Here is a 12,057-nt window from a genome sequence, read left to right as displayed (position 1 = left end):
AACAAAAAACCAAGTAGCGGGGTGCGTGTATGAAACTAAAACCCTGGAATTCCCATTAAAAACACACAGGACATTGTCTCAGTGTCCTCAATGGCAGCTACAGCTGGAAGTACATCTCTGCCCACAGGTGAAACATGACAAGTTACAACCTGAACATCAGCGCCAACAAATGTGACTTACAAGCATTTTGTCAGATTTAAAGCTATAAAATTTAACTCTATGCTTTAATATGAAGTCAGTGTGTGCTGTCTGCAGTTTCTTTAGAAGCCTGTAAATTAATTTCTGAGCTGCTGTGGGAGTAGCTTTATCTGTTTTATGGTTTATGTTGCACCGGACTGAATAGTTTTACTAAATTCAATTACGAATTACAAATCAATTACAATATGGCTATTGTCGACATCACATTTGAAATAATCTCACACGAGGCTGTGTATCAACATCAAACACTGAACATGACAAAGCATGCAAAGGGAGTGGAGCGCATCACTTACTGAAGAGTAATTTATTCAATGCATGTTGGTAGTGGAGCAGACCAACACAGGAGATTGCCAATAACAACATGTAATGCCCGCAAAACACAACAAGTGCAATAGTTCCTGGATCAACATTTTTGGCTCCTGCAAATTTTACAAACCTGCTATGGGTCAAAATGTCTGCTGTGAGCAGGTCTATTGTAATACAAGGGGGAAATTGTTATGACCTGGCTCAAATGGCCACAACAAAATGGAGAAGCACCATAAAAAATGAAGAAAAAAAATGAAAAATGAAGAAAAAAAAGATGTTAATTTAAACAAATTTAACCAAATTAGGCCAAATTAAAGATTTACTGAATATTTAATGTAGAGTGTTAAAGTCAGTGGTGTCAGTAGTGTATGTTGGGTGCATGAGCGTAAGTGCCAGTGTTTGTAAAGGTGTATGAAAGAAAAACAAAGCAGGGCAGAGCAATGCAGCAGCAAAGGGGATCAGACAGAAACAGGCTACCATTGCTCTAATGATCACCTGCCAAAGAGAGAGCGCAGCCTGCTAAATCTCTTGGCACGGGAGATGATGCCACAAGGGTCATCAAAGAAAAAATCTTAGCAACATAGACTGTATGAGCAGGCCTCTGATAGGTACCCTGTGCCTCTCAGTATGAGCCAAGACAGTGCATGTGTATGCCAGTTCATTAAGTTGTTTTTTCACCCCATTTGACAGAAGAAGCTACCTTATTTTAGAGCATGATTGATTCCCCTGCTGGGATGCCACAATAAAAGCGCTGTTATACTGAAGTAGTATCCTGATGGAGCGGCTAAAAATGTCACATCACCAGTCAGGTGTTTAATGGAGCGTCCAGGCGGTCCTCTTTAACCCATAAAGGTGGTAAATATGACATGACCACATCAAACAGCTCAGATAGCCATTGATCACTGGTAATGGTACTTGAAGTATATAAAAGAGCAACCACTTGCTTTTGTTGGCAGCTTAAATATGGTGTTTATCCTGGGGCTTTGCAGAAAAATAGGAATCATTGCATGTATTTAACCCGCACACCTTTAGCTGGTCATCCCTCGTGAGTTTGAGCGAAATGTGATCCTGACAAATCTGATTTTGCTGAATTTGCTCTATAGGTTCCCAAAGGTATTTACATTTTATCAGCCATTTAAAGGTAATGTCCTGGTCGTAAACTTTAATGTCTCTCCCCCTTCCTTCAGAACTCAAAATGAAAAGAAAAAAAAGTTCGTTCCCCGGTCCACTGAACACCAGGCCTGCAAGATGAGCCCTCCTCTGTGTGTGTGTGTGTGTGCGTGTGAACAAATTCAAAGCTCACATTTCTTTGATACTGCTAAGCTGTGGTGGCAGACTGCAAAATGGAATTTGACCTATGTGATGTCCTTTCTAATCAGAGGTAATTGACACAGATAGACCTTCATCATAACTGCATATGCCCTTGCCAACCATGCCGGATCCTTGCAGTGTTCTGCCTCCATCACTTCCTCCACTTACAATAGATTGGCTAAATAAATTCCTGCAATCCAAAGATAAGAAGCCACAAGGCTTTCAGTTAATAAAATAAGTCACCTTTAATGCTCATATAGAAATCTGAAAGAGCCCCTCAGTAAATTTCTATAACTCATCTGTACTTTCCTGCATGTAAAAATGTGCACTTCTCCATGCTCCTATTTTTGTCAACCTTGCACAGTTATGTGAGAACTGGATGGTGCAATTAATATACAGTAACCAGTTTCTCCTTTTACCCTCCGTTTTCCTCCCGCCCCTGCTGAGGGGAAAAATGTGTCTCATTCCAATTTAATGCATGGCCAATTCCCACCTCGACAGAGCAGTAATTAAAATCCACACGCAAAGCCCCATTCATCAGCAGAGATGACAGAGAGAGAGAGGGGAGAGGTGGGGGACAGGGGGCTATGTTGCTGTACCCTTGAATTTAGGAATCCAAACTGCCTTGAGAAGAGTGGAAAACAGAGGTCGGAGAGTTGAGACTGATTTCTCCAGACATGTGGTACATGCTGTTTTCAGTCTATCAGCCCTGTACTCAATCCTTTAACAATCACTAAAGTCTGTTAGTGTGCACACAAACATGTTATGTTCTTCTGAGTAATTACACTTCTGCATGTGCTTCACTCCCCACTACCTGCAGTGTTATCATTGCATTAGCATAGCACCCACCAGTTTAAGCCCTGCCCCTCATATTAGTAATTTCTCCCCTCCCTTATTACGGATCCCCCACCTTTTGCACCCCATGGCAGATTTTCTGTTTTGACAGCAGTCCTGCTGTGCTCTCTTGGCTTAACACACACACACACACACACACACACACACACACACACACACTGCATGACCATGACCCTCAGAGAGCCCCGTGCATATCCACAATGTCCTTTGGGGGCGTAGGGACACCAGAGGGGCTATGGGAGGGAGACGGGTGTGTGTCATTGTTTGCAGTCTGTGATTACGCGTGTTGCCACCCGGCAGCTGTTTGCATGTTTTATCCTGCTGGCCATACGCACATGGATGGAGCCGTGTCTGGCGCCTTGGTGACATCACATCACATCACTCTTGAGCTCACTAAGAAAGAAGAGAATGCACCAAAAAAGGACCAACTCAGGATGCATGCTGTGACTGGCATTTTTTTTCAATAAAGAGGGAGGGTAATGAAATCATTCAGCTGGCATGCAAGTTGGGAAAAAAAGATTTTAACTGTGCACACCGCCTTTTTAATCAGTACCATGGATGGATTACTGAACAGGCCTACCAGGTACAGGCCTAGGGGCCCAAAGGCTCTGGGGCCCCCTGGCTTTCAACTGCAAAATGTCACTCAAAGATATAAGTACCCTCCAGCAAGACACTCAAAATGACCATAAAATGACTACAGAGATGCAAAACGGCTCCAATGAGACACAAAGAGACTCACAAACACTATGAAAAAAGGCAAAACATCTACAAAGACATACAGAATGACTACAAAGGGATGTAAATAACCAATGGGACTCAAAATGACCACAAAAAGACGCAAAATGACTATAAAGAGATGCAAAACATCTGCAAAGAGACATAAAGAGACTCACAAAGTCTGCGCAAAAAGGGCAAAGCATGCACAAAGAGACACAGAATGACTACAAAGAGATATAAACAACTAAAAAGGAGACTCAAAATGACTACTGAGACACAAAACCACAGACAGAGCTGGCAACAATTGCAATGAGATACAAAAGAGGCTTAAAACAACTATAAAGTTTATGTATCTTATGTAGGAGAGATGGTGGGGCCCTCTGCATGTTTGTGTCTAGGGGCCCATTGTCTTATGATCCACCCTTGATCAGCACCATTTTTGTTTCATTTTTAACTTAATAAAAGTTTTTAAAAGAAAGAAAAATAATGATTCTAAGACATAACAGAAGAACGATGTCATTCTCTGTGCAGCCTCTCCACTCCCAGTGGTGGTGGCATATGTCCAAGGCCTCTTCCACTGCCCCCCCCGACCCACCCACCCCCAAATTCCTAACCTTCTCTCTGTCTGTCTTTTTTCTCTCTATCCTGCAGCGGACTGCACTTGAGCTTGAATGGCCAAAGCAGGACAGGCAGCTGCCTGGGCGCTGTGCTCCAGAGAGAGAAGGGGGGGGGGGTGGACAGGTTTTAATGGGATGCAGAGGGGAGATGCACAGTGTCAATGGCCACTCTCTCTGAAGAGGGCAAGAAGAAAAGGGTGCTCTCTCTTTCTCTCCACTCCCCTCTCCTCTGTGCCCCGTCCTGCAGCTCCCTCTCTCTCTCTCTGTATCGCCTGCCCTCCTCCCCAGCTGGCGAGGGGCTTTGTTAGGCGCCAGATGATACCCCAGATGCCCCGGCCCAGCCGCCCCTTTCAGCTACATTCACCAGCCTCCCCTCAGGTCAGAGGTCACCACCGGGCATCTGAATGGGTCTCCGTGGCAACAGTGGCCATGGCGGTTGAGAAAGTGGCAGAGGCTTTTTGTTGTTGTCTCGTTGCCATGGACAGTGCTTAATTAATCTGATTCAGCAACACTGGGAAAACTGTGTATGATTTAGAAGGAAAATCATACTTTTTCAGTTTAAATCGGTCCTAATGCAAAAAGAAATCTTTAGAATAGAAATTAGTTTAGATAACAGCTTTTAAGAGAAAATTTAGAGTAGAGAGAGAGAGAGAGAGAGAGCGAGAGACAGAGAGAGAGAGAGTGAGTGAGTGAGCAGGATTTGTAGGGAAAATAGAGTTTTCTTGCATATTCCATATGCAGCTCTTCTATACTGTCTGGTGTTCATAGTTTCTGTGCTGAATTGGTGCTGCCATAGCCCTCTGCTGGGCAAACACACAACTGCATGGTTTCACATCATCTGTCTGGCACCAGCCAAGAAACTGTGGGAAAACTCTTATGTATCTATGTTTAAAGAAGTGTTGTGCTAGCTGATTAATTCTACTTGCCTCAGGCCATATCTTGCCCGGGCCATATATATCTCTGTTATCGGAGAAAAAATGCAACAATATATATAGGCTACAATAAAAAAAATACATGCTATATATATATATATATATATATATATATATATATATATATATATAATTTTAAGAAACAGAAAAATTGAACATAAGTTTTAAAGGTCCCATAGTCTGCTCATTTTCAAGGTCCATATTTCTAATTTGAGTTTCTATTTTTTACAATTATATTTAAATGCTCTAATGTAAAAAAAACAAAAAAACAAAACACATTTTATTCTCATAGGAAATACAAAGGGACCCATTTACAATTTTTATGTTTAAGTTTGAAACCATTTTTTTTCTCCATTGCAGCCTATAGCTGTGAAATCACCGATTCACGTGAATCCTGAAGGCTCATTTAAAGGCTCGGTTTCTCAGTATGGGCTGTGTGCATTTTTCTGTGGATTAGGCATTTTGATACTTTCACAGTATTTATATAGCCCCGATATCTACTTTATATAAATAAGACATGGATATCTGACTTCTTATGATATGGTACCTTTACATTGAATAATAAAATGCCTATTAAAACAATGAACATGTGAATGCAACCAGATAACAAATAATGGAGTATGACATATAGCTGGGATTGACAAATTATCATAAATTATTACAGGTGCTATCCATGCTATTCATTTCTTATGTTAGGGTTGTGTAAAAAAAAAAAAAAGAGAGAGAGAGAGCGAGAGAGAGAGAGAGAGAGAGAGAGAGAGAGAGAGAGAGAGAGAGAGAGAGAGAGAGAGAGAGAGAGAGAGACAGAGAGAGAATAAGAACAAGGTGTGAGTGATTTCCATTATAAATGCACAAATTAACTATCATAATTCTGTTTTTCATGATAAGCTTGGCTGTTATGTTTCTGAATGGTCAACTTTAAAGTGCACAAAGTCAGTACAGTGAAAAAAAGGAGGGACTATTGCAGTAAGTCAATAGAGAGAGAAGCAGACGCGGACAGGGTGACGATGGGTTAAGGAGGGGCAGTAGTGGTTAAAGGGTGGCGAGAGGACAGCAGGAAGGGACGAAAAACAAAGAGTTAAGAGGACAAAGGCTGACTGTGCTATTTTTACTCTATACTGCACAACCAGCGACTATTTCTACATGCAAAAACAGGGTGCCATGAATTTCTATGGAAATTGACTTTTAGGGGAAAAAAAAAAATGTTTCTTGAAGTGGGAGTCAGACGTTTGCATCCTGACATCTCACAGTGCAGGTTGCCGGTGTGACATATTTTTCATGCATAAAAGTACAAATCTCCTGTATGATGTGTTTTGTTAGTCAGAGGCTAATATTTTGAGGTCAATGCAGACTTTAGCAGGGGCACAGTGATGCTCTGAAAGGCTACTACAGATACCATAGATAAATATTTTAATTTTATCCACATGAATGTGCACTTGATACCCTAGAAGCCTGTTTTTCAATCCCTGCATTTCATTTAGTGCCTTTATGATTGAATCGTGCCGGGTTTCCTCTGCTCTGACTCGGGTGTCTCTTCTCCTTGCGGCCTCTATTGGTCACGCTGTCCAAACAGATCAAAGGTCACACGATAAGGAGAGGGCAAACACTGGGGCCCATTCAGCAGCCCGGACCAAAAGCGTATAACACATGGGCACAGGGAAACAGAGAGAAAAAGACAGAATGGAAAAAAGAGAGTTTGGCCCCAGTGTGAGTCTTGACAAGCCCTTTGAGAGTTCTGGGAAAGCTTTTTCATATAGAGGGCATTATGAAACACTGATTTGTTATGCTAATAGGGCAAATTGAATTGAATACAGTGAAATATATCATTGTGGTGGATTTCGTCGTACTGTTTTGACGGACAGTACTTGCCCTCTGTTTGCGTGTGAATACTGTTTGCATGTTTAAATGTTGTCCAGTGGCCTTTAGCTCACAGGTAAACAGTGTATGTTGGTTAAGCCTGTGGCTCTGACCCCTCCCTTGAGTCATCACACCATTAGATAACATAGCTGATCGGCAGTGGAAACACTGCAAAGGGGAGGTTGACCCTACCATCGCCCTCCAGGCTGAAGCAAACTGCAGCAAACAGTCACCACACAGAAATGACATAAATAAAAGGGTTTGGTTTGGGGGGAATTTAACAGCCTCTCTTTCATACCAATCACATTTATGCTCAATTGCCAGTAAATTACTGTTGATACAAACAGTGTAACAGTCAATGCAAGAAATCCTACCTTCATGAAGGTTCAAGTGTTCAATTTTTGTTGATACTTTTTATACACGTGGTGCATGGTAATTTTGGAGGATGTAGAGGATGTAAACTGTATTGCATTACATAGGTGTTTCTAATTTTTCGTCCACACATTTTTTTTTAGGAAAGCATATCTATCCATCACGTGTGCTGTGACTGTGGACGTATGTGATCAGAAAATGGATTGGAGGTTTGACATAGGCTCATTCTTTGTTAACAGTGAAATTAGTGAGTTAATATAAATGCAAATTACAATATGTGCTTTCATTAGACTGGCCATCCATCTTTGGAGAAGTCAAAAAGTGACTTGTAAACAAGCTGCCACTTGATACCATCCATGATTTGGGCTAAACTTCTCGAGCATTATTGAACACATTTTTAAAATGCTTGTTAGACTGGTTGAACGGGAGCAGTAAAGGCTGCCTCTAAACTGAACTATATCTGTAAAACCAAATTAATGTTATTACATCTCTTTTGTAGTCATGGCCTGCTAAAAAGTGCCAGCACTTCTATAATATATAGTCTTTTAAAGCAGCAGTGTGTAAGATTTAGTGATATCTAGTGTTGAAGACTGCATATTGCAACCAGTTGAAAGCTCTCCTAGTTACGATTCTTTGAATATTCATCATGCAGGAGGTTTTTACTGAGAGCTAAATTATCCACAGAGGTCTCTTCCTCTCTTCTGGGTGATTTAAACTGGTAAAAACACTGAGTAAAGCAGTGTCAAGTTACAAATCAGTGTTTCTCTAATGTAGTTTGGCATATCGCAAACGAGCTACTAGTCCAGCACAAGTCCTCACCTTTTTTCTCTGATAACTTAAGATTCAGACATTCAGGAGGTTTTTACTGGGAGCCAAATTATCTTTATAGGTTGCTTCCTCTCAAAAACAAACAGAACCAGTGATTGAAGTTAAAACACTGAATAAAGCAGTTTCACGTTAATAACCTATGTTTTTTCAATGCTGTTAGGCTTGTTGTGGAAGGGCTGCTAACTATAGCGGCTGACGCGAAAACACAAATAGCCCTGTCTAGAGCCTGTGTTTGGTTTGTCCCTTCTGGGCTTCTGTGTAAACATGACTATGCAACATGGCAGACTCCATGGACATGGACCCACTCCCTATGCAGATTTAAACGGCTCATTCTGTGGTTACGAAAACAAGACCATTTTTATATTCAGGTGATTATACACTAAAGAAAACATAATTATATATTGTTTCCATTTCTGCCAATATATTCCCCTAAATCCTACACACTGGACCTTTAAAGCTGAGTCACAGATTAAACATCACAGTCAGGACTCAGTTTTAAAGATTCCTCAATGATGTGAAAATAAAAAACTATAACAGCAGTGACAAGGGGAGCAGCCTGACTTTTGTGTGGTACTGGCTTCCCTTCTCCCACAAAAAAACCCACATCAGCGCTGCTATTCAGGGCACTGCAGCAACTATTCCTGATTAGCTCCAGAATCTCATCAATAGGCCTGACTGTCTGCTTCAGCCTTTGGACAAATAGCCCTTTCTACTCAACCTCACTCCTTACAGCTTTAGTGGTTGGAACAGCTCAGAGAAGAGTTAATTATTGCATAGCACATGGCTGGCATACAGCACCGTGACTGCATCAGTTCAAGAAGCATGAATGTGTCACAAGACGCCCCACAGTACAGGGTTAACATATGTGATGAACAAGGATGCACGGCATCCATTTGGATAGAAAGAGAGACAAAAAGAGAGAGAAGGAGAGCATTTTCAGTTAATAGATTAGGTGGCTTTATCCCATTATGGAATTCATGCATGAGCTAATACAAACAAAAAACACCTCAGTATGCTCATGGTGAATAATCACTCACATGTGCTGACAATTCAAATATCAATCCTTTCAACACCACCACCACCCACATACTAGCATACCAGCAAAAGACGGATGCACACACACACCGCCCACATCAACACACACTGCACTTCACACTGTCAGCATCAACATGTCTTTGTGTGTAGTGTGAAGTCCAGAGCATTAATTACTTCTTTTTAAAGCTATCAGCATTATTCTCATTATACTCATGGTTTGATTTAACAGACACTGAAATTTGAATGTCAGGTTCAAGTCAGCGAGGCACTGGAAAATGTATCAGTTTATTATATGTAATTTTTTCTCTTTGGCCAGTATCCACATTATGCTGGTTTTTATTTTCTTCATTGTTTAATGTGCTGATGTCATTTTTTGTGTCATTCATGATGTTGAAGTTTATTCTCTTTTTTGCATGCTTTCTGTACATACATTTCTCTATTTTTGCTGGGGTTTTTTGCCTTTTGTTTACATGAAATAAACCTATAGCGAAAAGGAGATTGCTTTTAAGGAGCTGTTTGTGACATTTAGAGCACATCTATGGTTTCCGAGTCGGATGCCGGGATTGTCTGCACACAGCTCTCAACATGGCGGTGGCAGCGCTGTTCGTTGCTGGCAGTGAACAGTGCTGACAACTGCAACAGTGCTGTCAGAACTAACAGTGTTAACATTGATGGGAAACAGTGGGCGAGCATTAAGGATCATTTATAGTCCCTTTATGTACAAACAGATGTGTTGGTTTCAAACACTGTAAACATCGCTGCCGTCATACATCCATGCATCCTTTCTGATAGCATAAATACTGCCAACAGATGGCACTAAAAGGTCCAGTCAAAAGTTTCAGATGACAAATGAGGCAATGGTGGAGGAGACAGATTACAGACAGAAGGCTTTGTCGCCATACAAATACCTAACATTGAGCAAAAATGAGCCCTGACACTTCTCCTACAACACTATATCACCTCCGTGGGTCAGGAAAGCATTATCAGCAGTAACCACCACATGAACACAGTGCAGAGCAGCAGCAATAGGCTAGTAAATGGGATATACACACAGGGACTCACATGCAACATGCACCGCCAGACCCTCTGCTTCAACAGAGAAGCTTAGATTATAACACAAAGAGGTGGCGCGACTTCATTCTCTGTTCTGGACGCCATTACTCAGTTATATCTTTACTTAGCAAATAGCTGTTTGCTGCCATATTAATACTCTGAATGCTGGATGAGTAAAATAATATCACAAATATAGATTGATGTTAACAAAGCTTTGCCTAAACTCTAATTCAGGATTTATGAGCCACCAAATGCGTTAAGGGCACATGTGTCTGTTATGGCTATAGGCTAGTACTTGTTCAAACATTAAGATAGTGCAAATGTCCATTCTGTAGTATGTACACACACTCACAGAAAACTACGGGGATTAGATCAGTACACCTGCAGGACCACAGGGAGTAGCCATGACAGTCTGTGATCTGATCTCATCAAAAATACATCAAGGTGTTTCCCCTCCAGACATCTGTATGCAATGAAATATTAACCAAATCGAGTATCGAGAATCCGGCCATAAACAACCATCAGCACATCTCGCTTTTCATTAGAGCCTCCTGTATATCAGCCGTGAGAACTAAAAGCAAGAGCAGCCCAGTGTGCTGTCATGGGATCCCTGCCTTTCTTTTTTGCACTCACTTTCTCTATCTTGTTGTTTGGCCTCCAGCGTGTTGACCTGAACTGAGTTAGCTTGTTCCTTCGGGCTCTCACTCTCCTCTGCCGACACACCCAATAGTCCAACAACACATCCTCTCAACACACACACACACACACACACACACTAAATTATATGAAAGCACTTAGCAGTTATTATACACATACTGTATTTTTGAAATATTTTATAATGAATTTCTCCAATAACTTACTAATGTCACCTCTTTGAGATTGTTTTTTGGCACAATCACTGTGAATGCATTTGCAGAATGTAACACAGCCCAGTCCCTGGTGTTTCTGTACATCAAAGTTTAACATGAACCTGGAGGGAAAATTGCCAATTTGTTATTACTTTTTGGCTCGGGCAGTTTTGCAAAAATTCACACATTGCTGTGTCTCAGGCCCATATCTGACTGCAGCAGAAACAAGCAAGGACATGTTAGCCTCTATTTAAAGCCACGCTGCTGTCAGAGGGCAAGATCCTCTTCAAACGCAGAGTCACTCATTGTATCTGTAAAGGCTTTAAGGCCCGCTAAAGGCATTACCTGACAGAGAAACACTTGACAGCTGTAATGCCTGAGCTCTGTTTCAGACACATTTCTGGAATTACTTTAGTATTTCGCGTCTAATCAACAATGAGAGCCATCCTCAAAAAGGAACCGAATGCTGTGATACCGGATTTGATTTCACTCTAGTTATGATTGTGCCACTGAATCTATCAGAAGTAGCACTCCCCAGAACTAGAGGCACATGAAATATGTCATTATTTGCTGCCATCTGGTGGATATAAATATAAAATAAAGCATGCAGGCGCTGAGCATAAACAAACTGCAAACATCAGCAAACATAAATGTGCAACAGAATAGGAGGTCTACAAGTATCAGACACTTAAATTCAATGCTGAGACCTTTGAGACCAAATTTAAGACAGATTTATTTACGAAGTCGTCATCTTATTAGTATAAAGGTATATATGTGGTCCTGTACATTTGCCAACAGGTAAGTGCAAGAATCAAGTAAGAATACAGTTTTAGGTTCAGTGGTAGGTTTAAAGATTTGTAAAATCAGAACTGTGGACTTCCATGCAGGAAATCTGGACTCATCCGACAAAAACTAATAGGGATGAACAGATAAAATTGGTTCAAATGTTTGTGACAATTAGGACCTAACAAATTCAAAATTAAGAGTATTTAATTACTTTAAAGGCCAAAAATTTATAAAAATGAATTTAAGACATTTTTTACTTTTTTAAGGACGTGCAAACAACCTGGAGGTGTGAGGTTGTCATCTAATACCAGAGGGTTCTGGAGGCAACCCTAAATCAGAAAA

This window comes from Plectropomus leopardus, chromosome 6, assembly GCF_008729295.1.
Source record: "Plectropomus leopardus isolate mb chromosome 6, YSFRI_Pleo_2.0, whole genome shotgun sequence".
NCBI classification, from domain to species: Eukaryota; Metazoa; Chordata; class Actinopteri; order Perciformes; family Serranidae; genus Plectropomus; species Plectropomus leopardus.
This window is presented reverse-complemented; position numbering follows the sequence as displayed.